The following is a 17,718-nucleotide window of genomic DNA, read 5'->3' on the forward strand; positions in this document are numbered from 1 at the left end:
TTCTCTGCGGGAATTGTTGAAAATTCTTGAAACAATGGAGGAACCACCTTTAACAAAAGGTCATTAATCTTGGTTGTCTACTTGGGTCTCCATTTTTAAATCAACGATATCAAACTAATAAGTAACGATAATAATTAATGAGACTAGCAATATTTACATGTAATAACCTTGGCATCGATTTGAGAGAATGAGATCACTATCTTGTCCTTCTTCAAATAGATTTTATTAAAAGACTTTGATGGAAAGTGTGTAATTGTCTTCTTAAACTTTTTGTGTAGTAAATTGTTGTTAGGGCAAAGTTTGGGTGGGAGTATGTCATTGGGTATATTTAACTCCCAAAAAATCCAAAGATTGGATTTAAAAAAATAACCCTAAAAATTGGGTTTCTTTTTTTTTTAAATTTAAAAATCTGATGTGGCACTCTTAATTGTAACTAAACATGCAAAAAGGGGCTGGACTGAAAAGATTGAAACACATATGGGTAACAGTATAATTAATGGAAATTTGTTTAAACTTTAAAAATTAAAAAAATACCCCCTCCCTTCAAAATCACTTAATCGAGCAATATACCCAAAAAACGACCGACGAAACACCTTCCATTTCTCTGCAATTTCTGGCGATAAAAGTTCCTTATTTCTGACGAATATTCAATCCTAAAGCTTCGTTATACAAAATCATGTATAATATTCACAAAGAGGAGGAAAACCTAACCCCATTCCAAATCCTAGACTCCGGCAGCAGCGGCTGTTCAAAGGTTGTTGGAAAAGACGCTCCGATGGATCATCTGATGAGTGAAGGCAATCTAAAGGTAGAGGAGACAACAACGGCACAAGAACAGAGAGAAGAATCAGAAAATGGTTCTAAAGAGGAGGATGCCAGCGAGAATTCAAGCAAGGAGGAGGACGCAGGTGAAGAAAATGTACATTTTTTACTGGTGGTTTTGAATTTGATGAAAAATTTGATTTGTTTGTGCGAATTTGGGGATATTTAGTTTGTTTTATTGTTATGGTGGTTGTGGCATTTTGTCGAGCAGTTGGCGGCATCAGGAGAGTGGCTTTGTTTAGATTCCAGAGGATGGGGGAAGGCAAGGGAGCTCGTAGGGAGGTTGGAGGGCTAGGGATGGTAGGAGGTGGCGAAATAGGGGGCTAGAGGGCTAGCCACGCACAGTTGCGTGTGCATTGGCAGGTGCATGCGCGCACGCAACTGTGTGTGGCTAGCCCTACAATATGTTGGGCAACACTCCAACCCCCATGTTCCACCACCTCTTGCCATCCTTAGCCATCTCTAGTCATGGAACCTGCCACAACAGCCTCTATATGGCCTGTAGGCTTTCCCAGTCCTCTCAAAGCCAAAAATACCCACTCCTCGATGCCTACAAAGCCCATATCCCCCAAATTGGTAGCCTATTGGTTGTTTGGGGTTTTTTTTTTTCTTTTTTCTTTTTTTTTTTTTTTTTACGAATATTTAGATAAGGGTGACAGTTATTTCGAGTTGGCAAGTTTTTATGAGAATAATAGAGATTTTAGAGGAACAAAGGAAGGGTATGGACTGATTCAAAGAGAGTTATTTCAGTCATTTTGTGGACATTAGAGAAAACTGGAAAAAAACATTCTGAGGGCAAGGAGTGCATTATATGTTGTTACACAGTTAAAAGCCAAAAAAATGAAATATGGTTCATGATGGATGGGAAGCCACTACGTTTTGGGATGATGGAATATGTCATGATGATAGGCTTCAAATGTAGGGCATTTCCAAGTGCGAAAGAGCAAAAGAGAATAACGAAGAGTAAGGCAGCCGATAACTTGGCTAAAAAGGTTTTGAGGGGGGACAACGTCTATTATGGGACGCGATTTAGAGGAGAGGTTAAGAAGGTGGGTATACCTCTTCAGAGAAGTTTAAGATGTGCTTGGTATGGTTCGTGCATTCAATCCTAATGGCTTCTAACTCAACAAAAGTTGTTAATATGGATTGAGTGAAGTTTGCAAGCGACATGAACTTTTTTAATGCTTATCCGTGGGGACGGTTATCATTGCAGCTAACCATTGACTCCCAGCATGGAAAAGACATGGCGATAAAGCATCGTCAAGCTATCGAGAAGGATAGACCTAGCACGTACAATTTGTTCGACTTCCCATGCACAATGCAGACAAAAATTAATAGCTTTTTGTTATATTTTTTGTATTATATGGACTGTTTTTTTTTTTTTTTTTTTTACAATGTAGGCTTGAATGTATGAAGATATCCCTGTTTGGCTAAGGCGGGGTGGCGGAAGAAGACTTTAGATGAGTGACCACAATTTCCTAGAATGCTGCGGTGGCACATCAAGAAGTGTACCCATTGGGATTACGACAAAATAAAAATGGAAATTCAAGCGACTCGAGTAAGATTAAAAGATTAATCTTTTGGATATGCACTTGCTTTTAAATGTAGCTTAAATTTGATTGATTTTTTTTCTTATTGCAAGGAGTTGTTTGTCCCTTCCTCGCCCCTACTAGGGGTGAAGCAAGGGAGGAGTATGTTACATCGTTCAAAGCACTGGACGATGTAATAGATGAAAGGATAGATCGCCTAATGTGGGACCTAGAAGGGGTTACGCATGTGAGTGCAACTGCAAGGCCACTCCTTGAGAATGTTGTTGAGGTCAAGGATGATGAAGCTCCAATCGGTGGGAGGGAGAAGGAGGAGGAGGATGAAGAGGTTCGTACGCCTCTACCCAATTGGAAAAGTGGTACAATAAGTACTACTTTGCCGAGGCATCGGGGTTGGGAGAATGAGGTGGTTGACCTCATAAACGGTCTATTTTATAGTTTTACAATAGTCGTTTATAAGGGGTTTGAGTTGATGGAAGAGCGGATGAAAAGGGTGGAGAAGAAAGTTGGTAGGGTGGAGGAGGAAGTTAGTGGGGTATCGAAAGTAGTTGAAGTGCAACCTAAGCATAAAAGAGACAGCCGAAAGAGCAAGCACATAAAATCTCTTTACACGGCAGTAACATATGGAAAGAAGAGGAAAACGAAAAAAAAAATGAGGAAGTTCGTGAAAGTGGAGAAGCAAAAATGGAGGAGGGTAAGGAAGAAGGCATAGGAAGTGGGGAAGTGAAAATGGAGGAGGGTGAGGTGAGACACGAATGAAGTGGGGAAGTGAAAATGGAGGAGAATGGGGAGGAAAGCGAAAGAAGTGGGCAAGTGAAAACGGAGGAGTTAAAGGTCGATTTGCATAGGCTAATAGATGAGGAAAAGAAAAAACTCTTCTATGCCTATTACAATGATTCTAGAAGTGATGAGCGTGTGAAGTGCAAGACGAGGGATTATCCTCAAGAGTGGTTTGAAAAGATGTTGACAATTAGCAGGTGCCTCGATGACTCGATGAGTTATTTTTACTTATTTTTGCTTATGTTTTCCATGAGGTATTGTATACTTATCAAGTTGTTTTTATTTGATGCAGCACACTGATGAAGTGTTGACACTTATAAGGCTATGACAAAGCAGTAATGATGATATTTTGTATCTGCACTGTGCCATCACCGATATTGGCTTTGGCCAAAGGCTAGTAATTACATATAGCACTTTAATGAAAAAGGCCAATGGTGGAGGTGCAACAAGGGGAGGCAAGCAGAAAAGACTGGCCACATATGACTTCGATGGTATCCTTGAAGATTTTCGGTTTGATGAGACGATGATACAGTATGTACGAGGGGAAAAGCCCAAATATGGCAATAGTTGGGCAAACTTTAAAAAAGTATACTGCATCACGAACATCAAGGATATGCATTGGATAACCGTCGTTTGGCTACTAGAGGAGGGTTTGCTGGAGATCCTTAATTGCAACCTGAGTATTTGTCGAGAGAGGCAGTTGGAGATGGAGTTGTAGTTGCTATGTATATTGTTCCAACTGTTGTTATGTGACAATAGGATGTCTCAACACTTGGGTGATGAACTACTGACGAGAAAATTGCCACTCAAGCACCTTTTCATCCCAATAAATGACTTGAGGTTAATTTTGTATAGAACTTATATAATACAATTGTTCTATAAGCTGATTCTAATGTTAATGTCTTCCTCCTATTGTAGTGCTAATTGAGAGGCATATGCGCTAAAATTTATTGAGTTTGACATGACTAACACACCAATGGATAGGTTGAATGACGAAACAATGAGCAACTTTTGGGAGTGCTTAGCTGTTGAGTGCTTCTATGGGCATATGAATCCCTTTTGACTAATCAGAATCCAATCCAATCATTGCTGATGTTACCATCCAAAAGTATGGAACTTGGACTTAGAGTTTTGTAGTTTATGTGAAATGCATTTCTTATTGGGTTGTCTTGAATAATTGGATTGTCTTGAATTGGATCAGCTAGTGTTGTTAAGCGTTAAGTTGTTGATACTTGGGTTGTGGTGTTATGTATGCATTGTGGCCAAGGCTGGATAATGTTGGAAGCGGTGTTGTAGAAGAAGACGAAGAGGCAACTGCTGCTGCTGATGTTGAAGGTGTGCTGGATAATTTTGGAGGATGGGAAAGTAGCTGAAGAGAATGATGAAGAGGTAGGATAGAGGCTGTCAGCCCTGCTTTTATTTTGGGTGTATATAGGACATTTATTTGTTGCATATAATGTTGTAATTTAATGTAATTGACACGTTTCATATTTGTGCGAAAGCAATTCAATATTTCTTTCCCTCTTTTGAGTTTGAGTTTATTTAGTATTCTTGTTAAATGGCATTGATGTGTTGATACAATTAGGTTGTCAAATTTAGGAGAAAAGATAAAATTAATATGTGTTGGTGATTTTAGTTTGTCAAATTTAGGAGAAAAGATAAAATTAATATGTGTTGGTGATTTTAGTTTGTCAAAATTCAGGAGAAAAGCTAGAAAAAATATGTGTTGCCCATGATCACTTAAAATATCAAGGGTTTTCTATACAGGATCGCTTAAGCGAGACCTTAAATCGCTTAAGCGATCATGCACTTGGGGTGATCCTCATTCTGCCTTAAACTTGATCGCTTAAGCGATTCGACATCACTTAAGTGACCAAGGATAGAAATGAAGAATTGCTTAAGCGAGACCATAAATCGCTTAAGCGATCGTGCACCTGTGATGATCTTGATTCTGCCTTGGACTTGATAGCTTAAGCGATCCTAAATCACTTAAGCGACCAAAGCTAAAAGTGAAAAATTGCTTAAGCGATATATAAATCGCTTAAACGATCATGCATGTGGGATGATCTTGATTCTACCTTGCACTTAATCGCTTAAGCAATCCTAAATCACTTAAGCGACCGAGACTAAAAGTGAAGAATCGCTTAAGCGATATGTAAATCACTTAAGTGATCATGCATCTGGGAGGATCTTGATTCTACCTCGAATTTGATCGCTTAACCGACTAAGGCTAAAAGTGAAGAATCGCTTAAGCGAATACGTGAATCACTTAAGCAATATGTAATTTGGATTGAGACCACCGTAGAAAATTTCCTTCTTCCAGATGAATGGTAGTAATTTGGATAGAATGAGATTCGAAATGGGGTATTTTAGGTGAAGTAGTTTTTGTGGCAGTAGCATGAGAGGATTCGGGTGACACACTAGACTTAATGCCCAAAGTTGGGTCAATATGAGAGAATTCAGGTGATACATCAGACATGATGTTAAAAATTTGGGTGAAGTTGGTAACAAAGAGGAGAAAAAAAAAATTCAAGGGTTATAGGAAGATGAATATTGTCGGCCAAAAAAAGTTTGGCTCTGACACCATATGAAACTCATAAAGAAGAGTTTTTTAGGTTTTAATTCTTCAATTATTTAAAAAAGATAAAAGACTCTTTTTATAGAGATTTACATTGGAGAAAAAAAGCAAAAGAAGAAAAAACTAACTATAGAAAACCTATAGCTGTAAAATAAGATAACCACAACCTGATTTTGAAGGACAGTCAATTATCTCCCTACTAATACAAAATATATAGCAAATCCCCCAAATAATCTGGTCACTATCTGTCCAGATTTTCTGTGACTTCCAATACGATTTATGATCGCTTAAGTGATCATGTCCAAGGCAGAATCAAGATCACTTAAGCGATTCTTCACTTTTAGCCTTGGTCACTTAAGCGATTCATGATCACATAAGCGGCCAAGGCCATTTTGCTTCTTATCTCCTCAATCTTTTGATATTATGCACGTTTGAGTGAGAAATTATATTCCGTATTGTGGGACAGCTCTATATTTAATCATTATCATCCATATTTGTGAAATGGGGTATGTTTCTACTAACGTACCACACTCATGACTAATTCAGTAAATTGATTTATTGATTGACTTGACGCGACAATTATATTGATAATATTTATTTTGTCTATCTTACTTCTTTGGGCATCAATCAGTGTCGTATAGAAGTAATATGCGAAATTTTACCTACTTATACCCTTTTTAAAATGGATGAAAATGAAAAATAATTAATTCGATTTAATACGTATAAAGAATGATTTATTCAAGGTAACAATTAAATTTAAAACATAAAAAATTGAAAACAACAAGTCTTCAATGATTGGCTTTGGCAACTCTCTCAATTTCACCCTTCTTCTTGATGACATAGCTGAAAATACAGGGACATAAAATTAGTTTAATGCACCACAAAAGAGAAACATAATAACTTCATCAGATCACTTAAGCAATCTTCGGTCGCTTAAGCGATCTGCTGGTCAGATTTGTATATAAGAAAAGATCGCTTAAGCAACCTTCTATCACTTAAGCGTCTAGTGTTCACCAGATCTGATCTGAGCAGCAGATCGCTTAAGCGACCAAGGATTGCTTAAGCGATCTGGTGTTAACTAGATTTGATCTAAGGAGCAGATCGTTTAAGCGATCTTACGTCACTTGAGCAATCTGTTGTTCAGAGCAATAGATAAGAGCAGATTGCTCTTATCTATTGCTCTGAACAGCAGATTGCTCAAGCAACCTAAGATCGCATAAACGATTTGCTATTTAGATCTGCAAATAACAGCTGATCGCTTAAGTGATCTTCTGTCGCTTGAGCAATCTGCTCTTATCCGTAGCTCTGAATAGTAGATTGCTTAAGCAACCTAAGATCGCATAAACGATTTGCTGTTTAGATCTGCAAATAACAGCCGATCGCTTAAGTGATCTTCTGTCGCTTAAGCAATCTAATCTTATCTGTAGATTGCTTAATTTCTTGCTTTTGATCAATTCGAACCTAATTTTCTAGATCTGCATGTGATTGATTTTGACAACTGCTTCTCTCGTGGCTAGGTTGCTTGCAAATTGAGCACTTATTCATCCTCTGGGGAACCTCACAAGTTGATAGAATATGCTTAACTCTTTTTCTCCTCTTTTCTGTCTTCTTGAATTGCGGATGGATGATAATGTCAACCAACTCTGGCGGCACCACTGACTGCTCTTTTGGAGGAACTGGATATATATATCGTTTCCGAATAAGCGAGCATATAGTGGTTTGCCATATAGAGAGGGGAGCAAAGTTCTATGTAAATTCTTGAACCACAATCCGGCTTCTGTTGGTGTTTCAGTGCTGCTAGTGCATGAGGACAAGGTAAACGTTGAATGTCAAGCACTTTACAGCTACAAGCTTTACTATGAAGGTTAACTAGGGCATCCGGACCATAGCCGCACACAATGAACTTTGAGCATTGAGAGGATAAGGAAATAGTGTATTTGATAGTTCCATACGTTCTCGCAATAATTTTTCAGCTGACAGAACAAGGGTTGTGGTAAAATTATCTGACTCTGTACGACGCTCATAGAACCACCATGACAATGTCCTCTAGATTGCATCAAAAATGGCAACAATTGGAAACTCTATTTCTATTAACAACTTTGAATTTATGGAATCGGCTATGTTCGCGGTCATGATATCAAAACTTCTTCTAGGAAAGTAAGCTCTACTCCATCGCTTGAAACCAATGTCATGCTTAAGATATTTAGCAATTCTATCATCCTTGATTCGAATTTACTAGAAGTGCTCCTCAAACTCATCAATTTGATAAGCTTTTGCTACCATGTAGTATGTCTAAAAGAGGCCAGCACACGTAAACTTTTATTTTATGTTCTCGCCAAGGTGCCTCATACATAATATGTGATGTGCTTGAGGGTAAATAATGGCAATCCCCTTTTTATAGAGTTGTGCCTATCAGATATTATGAACAACTTGTCACTGTTATGTACTATTGTAAGTAATTGCTAAAAAAACCAAGTCCACGACTTGTCGCTCTTAGAGTCAACCACACACCATGCAATGGGATATGTGTGATTCCCGTTGTCTTATGCAATGGCCACTGACAATGTACCTCCATACTTTCCCATCAAAAAGCAACCATTAATAGCCAACACCTTTCTCATGTTTGCAAAACCCCTTGTAGCAGCATCGTAAGCAACAAAAACATATTTAAACCTCATATTCTTGTCTCACTTCAAAGTTGACTTGCTACCTTAGTTTGTCAACTTAAGCATATAAGAGTACGCTTCTAATACTGCGTACTCGTGCTCTAGCGTACCCCTCACAAAATCTTATGCATGTTGTCTCTCTTTCCAGTAACTAACATCGCATCCCAACTCTATGCACACAAGTCTGTGAATGTCCTTAGGAGATGGACTTTTCCCTTCAACAAACTAACTTTTGACAAATTGTCCAATAACATCGGCGGAGGCTTATCCATGCTCACTTGAAATTTGTCCTAACTCACATGTGTACTCACAAGTATATGTGCTAACAATAAATTTTTCGAACTCCGCCAGCCTTCTACAATAAACCCGCCACTTGCACTTTCAGTCAAGACATGCAACTGTCACTACCGATGAATTAGACTTTTTGGTGATGAACTCAAAATTACCTCTCATAGCAATAAGTTTTAGCTTCCTCACCATTTCCTCCTTGCTGTCAAATAAATAACCTATGCGTAAATCTGATCCATCAATAAAAACATGAGATGATTCACTACTACTCGCAATTGTCACCTCTGAACCTATGTAAACGGTCATAGTGTTCTCTTTCTCACAAACTATACCTTCTGCATAATCTGTATTTATAGGAATCTCTACATCTGTGGGAACATGTGGGAACATGTACGAGGTCCTCCTTGTCCACACTTTCATTCTGCCCCACATGACCAACCTCTTCTACAGTGTTCTTGTCACCAACCAAATCATCACCTAATCTTGATTTTTCAACAAAGAAATCAATACCCTCATAGTTAAAATTAAAACCAGCACTCTCCCCACCACCCAAATCACTGTTTACTCTTGAACTAACTTCCAAAGCTTTATCCACAATCGAAACTGTTAAAATCGGCCTCAAATCATTATCGCCCACACCAAGCATAAATAACTTTACATCTTCATCAGACATTAATACAACAAGGGGTACCTTAAAATTTGCAAGAGCTCTGCTTAAAACATACTTTACAACTATATCATTACGTGAGCAACTCAACCCACCTCTTCTAATGATTTTATCAATCAACTCATCAAAACTAACTTCTGTACTCACAACAATTACTTTAACTTGTTTGCTCTTCCCAATCCACTTCCAGCAACTTTCTTCCTCACCCACTCACTAAAATACTCAACATCCAAAACCACTTGTCCCATGTCTAATAATAGCCAAGTACCTATAATGCAAGAAAACAAAAATTATTAACCGATATATTAAGGGTTGACAAATTTTAAAAAGAATCTCCAGAGTCGCTTAAGTGATGTAGTGTATCGCTTAAGCGATGTGGTATATCGCTTACTAGATCGTTTAAGCGATCTGGTATAAATAAGCATGATTGCTTAAGTGAACTTATGTCATATACCTGATCGCCTAAGCAATTTGTTGCTATATACCAAACTTATAATAGAAAGCTTAAGCGATCTTCTGCTATATACCTGATTGCTTAAGCAATCTGCCATCTGCTGCATTATACCAAACACACTAAATTTCTTAAACGATACACAAGATTGCTTAAGTGATCCATCAGATCCAGAACACGTTTTCAGTCATCTCCACCTACAATTGGTGCTACCACCCCTAGCTACCCATAATGCAAGAAAATATTCAGCAAAATTCACTCCTTTGAACTTGCATTACATCAAACACAATCTAACAACCTAAACAACTAAATCAAAATCATAACCCAAACTCAATCCATCATTAAATCTTTGTAAATCAAAATTTAAAATGCAAAGAGGAAATACACATACCTGGATAAAATGTCAGGAGAAGGAGTGGGAGGCAGATCTTTGGTGGAGAAGATGTTAAATGGCAGAGGTAGAAGAAGATGGAGAGGAAGGAGGAAGAAGAAGATGTAGACGAAGAAGAAGATGGAGAGGAAGCTTAGAAGAAACAGCAACAAAGGGAGGTGCGTTAATGGCAGGAGAAAGAAGAAGAATGTGTTTGGGTTTGTTTACAAGAATTTCAACTTTTTGGGGACATATTATAATTTTTAAAATATTACACAATACTTCATTAATCCTAATTAACCGCTAATCATGTTTAATTAACCTTAATTAATAATAAGGCTATTTACTTAACACTTTAAAACTACATGGCCTTTTTATTAAATTTAAACTTGATTTGGTCTTTTAATAAAATGCCCCGAATATGATTCGACCTTATTTTTAATACAAAGCAGCAAGAGCAAGATTATAGGCAATCCCACGTACAGCGAGTTTTGCCGTCTTTGGTGATTCCTCAGCCAAAGAAAACTTTGGGTGCACTTGGTTCATTATTCTGATACTTTTTAGAATAATATTTTGAAAAAATAAAATAAAATTGGGTGGTTATTACGATATAAGATTTGGAAATTAACAAAACCCTTAAGTTTGTTTATTTATTAAACACCCCTGTATTAAAATATTGAAAAATAATAAAAACATCCCCACCCACCCATTAAATAACGACAGCCAGCCACCACTGTCGGAGGGTGGTCGAAGTTGTCGTATCGACGTACGACCGGCTAGATTTACTTGGTCGTGCACCGATATGGTCTTTTCCAGCCAGATCCACAATAGATCTGGCCAGAAAATGCCATATTTACGGCTAGATCTAGTCGCATTTGATCGTCAACGACGGCCAAAGATATGGCCATCATTGACGTCTGGCTACAGTCAGATCTTTAGTCGTAGATTTAGCTTTTTTCGGCTAGATCTACTATAGATTTGACCGAAAAAGGATAGATCGGCATACTACTGGCTAGATCCAACAGATAGTGCACTATTATACCAGATTCTAGCTAGCTGCCAGCCGGTAGTGGCCGAAATCTAGCAAATATGGGTTGTTGGGGTGTTTTTGTCAATTTTTTAAAAAAAAAATTTTGGAGGTTTACAAAGAATTGAATAATATTTTGAGAATAAAGAAATAAATGTGTATTTTAGATGGAATAGGGAATAGAGTAGTAAGGGTTTATTTTTATCTTTCCAGAGGACATCACTGTATTAATATCTCGGTCATTTCAGTGCACACAATGACAATTTCTACTGAGCTTTCTCTATCTTTCTCCACTTATAACATTGCGCCTTTGCAAAGAATAAAGATTCATAGACCACATGATATTTATGAAGTGGCAGCAGCACAAATCTCTTCAATCATTCTTATACAAGTATAAAATTACCATAATAATCCACCAGGCTACAAAGATGGAAACAATTTCATATTTTTCGAGGATCCTACCATTTAGAATACATCTGGCATATAGGTTGCTGTTAAAGCGCTAGCTAGATTTGAATCCATTCACATAGACACATTAACAAATATATATTTCATTGTGAATGAAAGCAAAACATAACATACATTTTATTAACTAACTGTATCTGTGCTTAACAGCAGTATATTACCATTGAAGAATGCAAGCAACAAAAGCCCAACTACACTGGATTGGCATCAAAATATGCCCTTTTTAAGTCCTGACATATTGTGATACAGCTCAATAATCTCAATTTCTTATTATCAACAAACAAGAAACTGCACTGGCAAACCCAGATGCATTTACTGAGGAAAGCATTTGGCCTTGGATTTTTGTAAGCTCAAACATTAATTTAGCTCTTCCCAAAATCAGGCTGATTGGTCACAGACCTCACCCATGCCCATTTATGGTCCCCTGTATTAACTTCATGCTTAGCCTGTGCCACCTCTTCCAATGGAATATATGCATAGTTGCCATTAATAGGACCACACACAAATCCAGTATAACCTGCCATAACACCATGAATTGACGAATGTGCTAGTAGTGTACAATACAGGTTATCCGTAGCATTTGCAGGAACTGCACGTATCATATATGTAAGATCGATGTACTTCACTGTAAACAACTCATCTGGGGGTCTCTGTCCCACCACTTCTTTAGCTCTGACTTCATCCACTACCAACATCTAAGAAAACCAAGTTCCCGATTCATCCCTCTCTTCTTTCTGGCATCAGTTCTCGGTATCAATCCTGCCCTGCTCCCTCTGCTACACCAGTACGGCATGCCCATTCTCTTTCAGCCGGTTTTCAAGAAATTCGAAAAGCCCTCCTTTCCATCCAGGTAAAATTCAGTTTCAGGAATTAGACGCAACCACATCACGGCTGCTCAATGTTGCATGAAGGGCTATGTGTCCTGTGCTTCGACCCATTAGCTTCACCAGGCCAATTCCATTAACAGCACTCTCTGCCTCCACATGAGCAGCCTGATTGCTTGCTGAGCCATTTCTACTGCTGTCTGGAACCCAAACGATCTATCAATAATTCCTACATCGTTGTCAACAGTTTTTGGAATTCCAACAACTCCAACATGCAGTTCCGTTGTTGGATTTCATTAAAATCTGTACAGCTCCACGCATGGTGCCATCTCCGCCATGATGTAACCTGTTCATGTTTTTGGAATGCAGCATATAGAAATATTCAATAAGCTCGCCATTCAATGAAAACATGAGTAAGACTAAAGGGCATTACATCCCCAAACCTTCGTTTGTGATCTATTCTCTAGCATGCATATAGTATTTAATCAAGAGTTGAGACGCAGCAGATAGTTCATGCAACAAATATCAAGTAATGGGATCTCAATTTCAACCAGTTTTCAGTTCTTGAAAAAGCACTTGAGACCTATCAACAAATCTGAATATCACACGAGCAGGCAATAAAGGAGCCTAATAACTACACAAACAAAGTCATTCTTCTACAGTACTCGGTGCAAGACAAGATAATTGGAACCAAAGGCCAGGGCGACCCTCCACCAATATTAGCATAAACAAAGCTTTCATTTTGATACATACGCCACGGATAATTCTATTAGAAAAAACTTTTTCCTCCATTGAGGTTTCAAAACAAAGGTAATCTTCCTTTAATACGTTGCTATTGATGGATTTCTTGAGTGATGAAAGCACTTTGACTAGAGTTTTTATGAACCACAAATCCTTAATTGAATGAGCGACACTAAGTAATTTCTTAAATCTTGGATTTGATTCTTTCTTTGACACTTATTCCCAAAAGGTCATACAAAATCGCTTTAATGTTAACATTCTACTTATGAAGACACAAATGAAAAGACTCAGATGCTTGCCAAAGTGTTTCAGAAAAGTTCCAAAACAAGAGGGCACCAGGATTCCTGTTTGTACATATTATTTAAGCTTTAACTTCTATGATTACTTTGTTTTCCAAATGCCAAAATCAATACTGCAGCAGAATATCAAATATGTGCATGCAAACATCCAACAGACTGCTTTAAACTTCCACTACATGTGTAGAAATAAGTACATAACAACGTAATGAATTCACACTCAAGAAGTTGCTGAGTCTTCTCAAGATTCCTAAGGGCCATGGAATGGTTGGGGAAATGATGTACATTTAATTTTTGTCATCAAGATAAATTTTATTCAAGTTGTTTGGCTGCTTAACGCAAACGGTTGTGATTTGTAATTTATTGAACAGTTGCAGCAAGTCCCAAATCTAGTGATATATTGAATCAATGACTTGATCATGTTCAGAGAAGCAGAGGTGATAAAGAAAATCAAACTAATTTACAATGTTCAAGTGCATATGGGACGACATATATAAACTTATTGCTAATTAATCTTATCAAAGGGCAAAGGGATGTCATCTTGCATATCAAATATGAAATAAAACCTCCAAGAATATGAAAAAACCAAGACAACATTAACTACTGCGTTTCAAAAAGAAAAGGGAAGATTAGCGCAATTTCAACAAGAATAAGTTAAAGGCAGTGTAACTAGCAAATAGCAAAGCAGTTCCATGCTTTGCCTTATAATTGGAACGGTTCTTTCCAATTGTTCTAATAGTTTTCAACTTTTTTTAGTCAGAAAAGAAAAGAAAAAAAGTAAAAGGACATACTGATATAAAACAAAGTAAAACACATTAAGCAGAAAGTAAAGTAATCGACCTGATTAAATCCATGGTGTTGAATAGCACTCAACAATCTTTTTGAGATCAAAACCACCCCTAGAGGTCCGAGCACAGTGCCACCTCTCTTATGCCATTTGCACCATCTTAGGACTCAACTCCACAGGCTCCCTGGAATAAAATCCTCTGTACCCAGCTTGAATCCCATAAATTTGTCTCACACCATACAGCTCCCACAACCCCACCACTAGCTCCCTAATCACAGTGTTCATCCCAGGACACAGTCCACCGCATGTAACAATGGCAGCCCGGGTAGTTTTGGGGTCATAGAAATCTGCTTACGTGGACCATCTAAGATAAGCCACGGAGGAGAGGAGGAGAGAATGTCCCAGAGAGTCATAGGCTATCTGACGCAGAATGATGTCGGTATGTGTTATGTAAAAACCATCTGAAGGTGAAAGAACTATTTTGATCAAGTGGGTTTGTGTAGTGTTGGTTAGAAACGTAATCAGCTAGGTGAGAGATGTTTCGAAGGTTTATAGAAGAGAACGATAAATTACTGGGTTTTGTGAGTGGTTGAGATTGGTGGCTTCCGAGTGAAGAGCCATGGTTTTTACAGTGAAACAAGCAAGGAAGGTGACATAGGTTTTAATTCGCTTGTAAATGAAGCTGAAGATAGGAACCCAGATGGTTCTGCTTGTGTGCGTTGGACGTGGAGGAAGGAGAGGGAAAACGTGGAATGATGCATGTGGGAAACATGTTTGTTACTTGTTAGCATCCTACTATACATGATACATATCTTAAGATACATTCGATACGGATGGATCGTCAAAAAGTGTATCATAAATCTTTAATATATTGATATATTATCCAATACGATATATATTCATTTGTACCTTAAAATAAATAAATCGATACAACTTTATTATTCGGTTAAAAGTCCAAACAAAATTTTAAGTCAACTCCAATCACCCACCCGATTCACTAAAACTTACCTAATTTATCTATTTTGCATAGAGAAAATGAAAGAAATATGTATACCTATTTGTGTATGATAAAATTAATAAGTAGAGTTAGAATTCACATTGATATTAGAAATGATAGAGATTGAGAGAAAATGATAAGATTCTTAATTTTGTGATTAATTTTAATATGTAATATCTAGTTTAAAGTCAATAATACCACAAATTTGTTAATTATTTATGAGATGATATTATTTTTTTAAATTATATTTATATAATTTAAAAAAAAAAATGTATTTTATGATGCGATGATGCGATACACTGAACGCGATTTGGAAAATTAGGATTTTGATTGACGGTTTGACAATGACGGTGGGAAAGTGTTGAAACGAAAAGAGACGCAAATCTGACCATTTGTCCGCCAAACAGGCCCTGCAATCTCTTGGCCCTTTTATGTTTACGTAATCCATTTTAGGTTCGGTCTGGGCCGGGAAAGCAAACACCGCTACTGTTGTTGCTACAATTCGCTGGTTCCATTTTCTTTTTCTCAACATACAATCATTCACATAGTAAAAAGTTAATTATTTTTCACAGAGAATGAATTTGAAAAGGTTAATGGCAAAAGAAATCTGTATTGATTAGAACCGTAGCATCTAGCCTCTTCATTGTAATAAATTTTCTTGACTTTGGATCTCTTCAATCTAAATAAAACTCTTATCAGTGAATTTGAATTCATTAGCGAGGCTATTGCCTGTTTCCTCATCGCTTTAGATAATCGTTTACCCTGCAATTGCAGGTCCACTGAAGATTGAACATGGAGAAGTTTCAGAGAAGCTTTAAAACCAAGCCATGATCAGTGGATTTAGATTCTTTATAAACTAATAATCTCTCTGGAAATACAAAAACTAAACTACATTACGGTGCTCCCGGAGAACAATAGTAGTAGTAGGCAGAGAAAGATAAATGTAATTTGTAGGGTAGGTGGGTCTGTAAGACTCGTAATTAATTATGACTTCTCTGCAACACTCATAAGTTTCCGTATGCCCAACCTTCTTCCTCAAGCTGTTAGCCAATTAACAGCATCAACTCCATCTCCACCACCACCCTTTATCTTTCTCAGCTCCTTCTAATGCCAGAGTTACACCTGCATGCATTACCATTAATCTTATATAATTTTATCTAAAATTATTACCAATTACTGTCATGAAACATTAATTACCGTCTGCGTCTGCAGCGACCTGGAGTGCCTGAGCCGACATTTCGGGCAATTCATCTGTACCTTCATCACAATCTTTTGCTGAAACCACCACAAACCATATATAATTATTTTTTATACAGTATATGCTTACTAGAATATTATGCAATAAGCCAAGACAAATTACAAGTTTAGATACACGTACCTTCATATTGTTTCCTTAATTATTCCTCTTGAAGTTGAATATTCGTTTGTTGATTGGGGAATAAGAATATAGAACGAGGAACTATTCTTACTTGGAAAACGCTAATGTTTTGAGTGCGGATACACCAACCCCGCTTATATACTCAGAGTAACTCAAATTAAATGGTTGCGGTGAATCTTAGAACTTTGTGTTATTTTTCTGCATGGATATTCACATCAGCTGTTTCCTAGAACATTTCTAGTAACCCGCGTCAATATCAGGTGAATGCTTAATGAGACACGAAACCATCTTTTACAATGTGTGCTTCAAAATGGCTAGCTGTTCTCCTCTTGGTTATTAGAAATTAAAAAAAAAAGACTCTCAAGTCTTGGTCAATCGCCGAGTTTTCAACAGTCGATTTAACAACAGTAATTAATTAATATAGTTTCAAACGGCAGTAAATACATAGAATGATTTTCAACTGAATCCCATTCTTTTTTGGTTACCAACTGAAACCCATTCTTTAACGACTTCCTGGATCGTATATATAAGCCAAAGCATGTGTATGGCAAAGTCAATTTCAGTCAGCTGGAAGAAGGTAAACTAATAAGAAATCCTTGGAGAAGAATAATCCAAAGCTGAAACTGAAAGTAATTAAGCATATTGCATAGGTGGTGACGACAAGCTTATGTTTTGTATCCATGGGTTAATACAATAAAAAAAAAACGACTTCTTTGGTGGTAATTATGATAGCTAGGGTGGATCACATCCTATCACTGATTTGATTCAACACATAAGCTACCCACCCCCCACCCAGTGGCGGATTTTAATGACGAGTGGGACATGGCCCCCACTCAAACTTTAAAAAACTTACCGATTGTATAGGGCATGTTTGGCTTATTATTTTAATCCATATTCTCAATCTTATTCTCTAAATAATATTTGGCATATTATTTTCAGAATATTACCTATTTTTTTAATTATTTTTAGACTCCATAAGTTATTAATTTCATCAAATACACCCTGAAAAAAAAGTTTAAATTATCAAAAACACC

At 37.3% G+C, this 17,718-nt stretch overlaps 1 pseudogene; it reads right to left on the reverse strand.

Annotated features, from left to right (window-relative positions):
• Window positions 1-11,757: 11,757 nt before the first annotated feature.
• LOC116105047 lies at window positions 11,758-16,972 on the reverse strand (annotated as a pseudogene).
• Between the last annotated feature and the right edge of the window lie 746 nt (window positions 16,973-17,718).

This window comes from Pistacia vera, unplaced genomic scaffold, assembly GCF_008641045.1.
Source record: "Pistacia vera cultivar Batoury unplaced genomic scaffold, PisVer_v2 Contig491, whole genome shotgun sequence".
In the NCBI taxonomy this organism is placed as follows: Eukaryota; Viridiplantae; Streptophyta; class Magnoliopsida; order Sapindales; family Anacardiaceae; genus Pistacia; species Pistacia vera.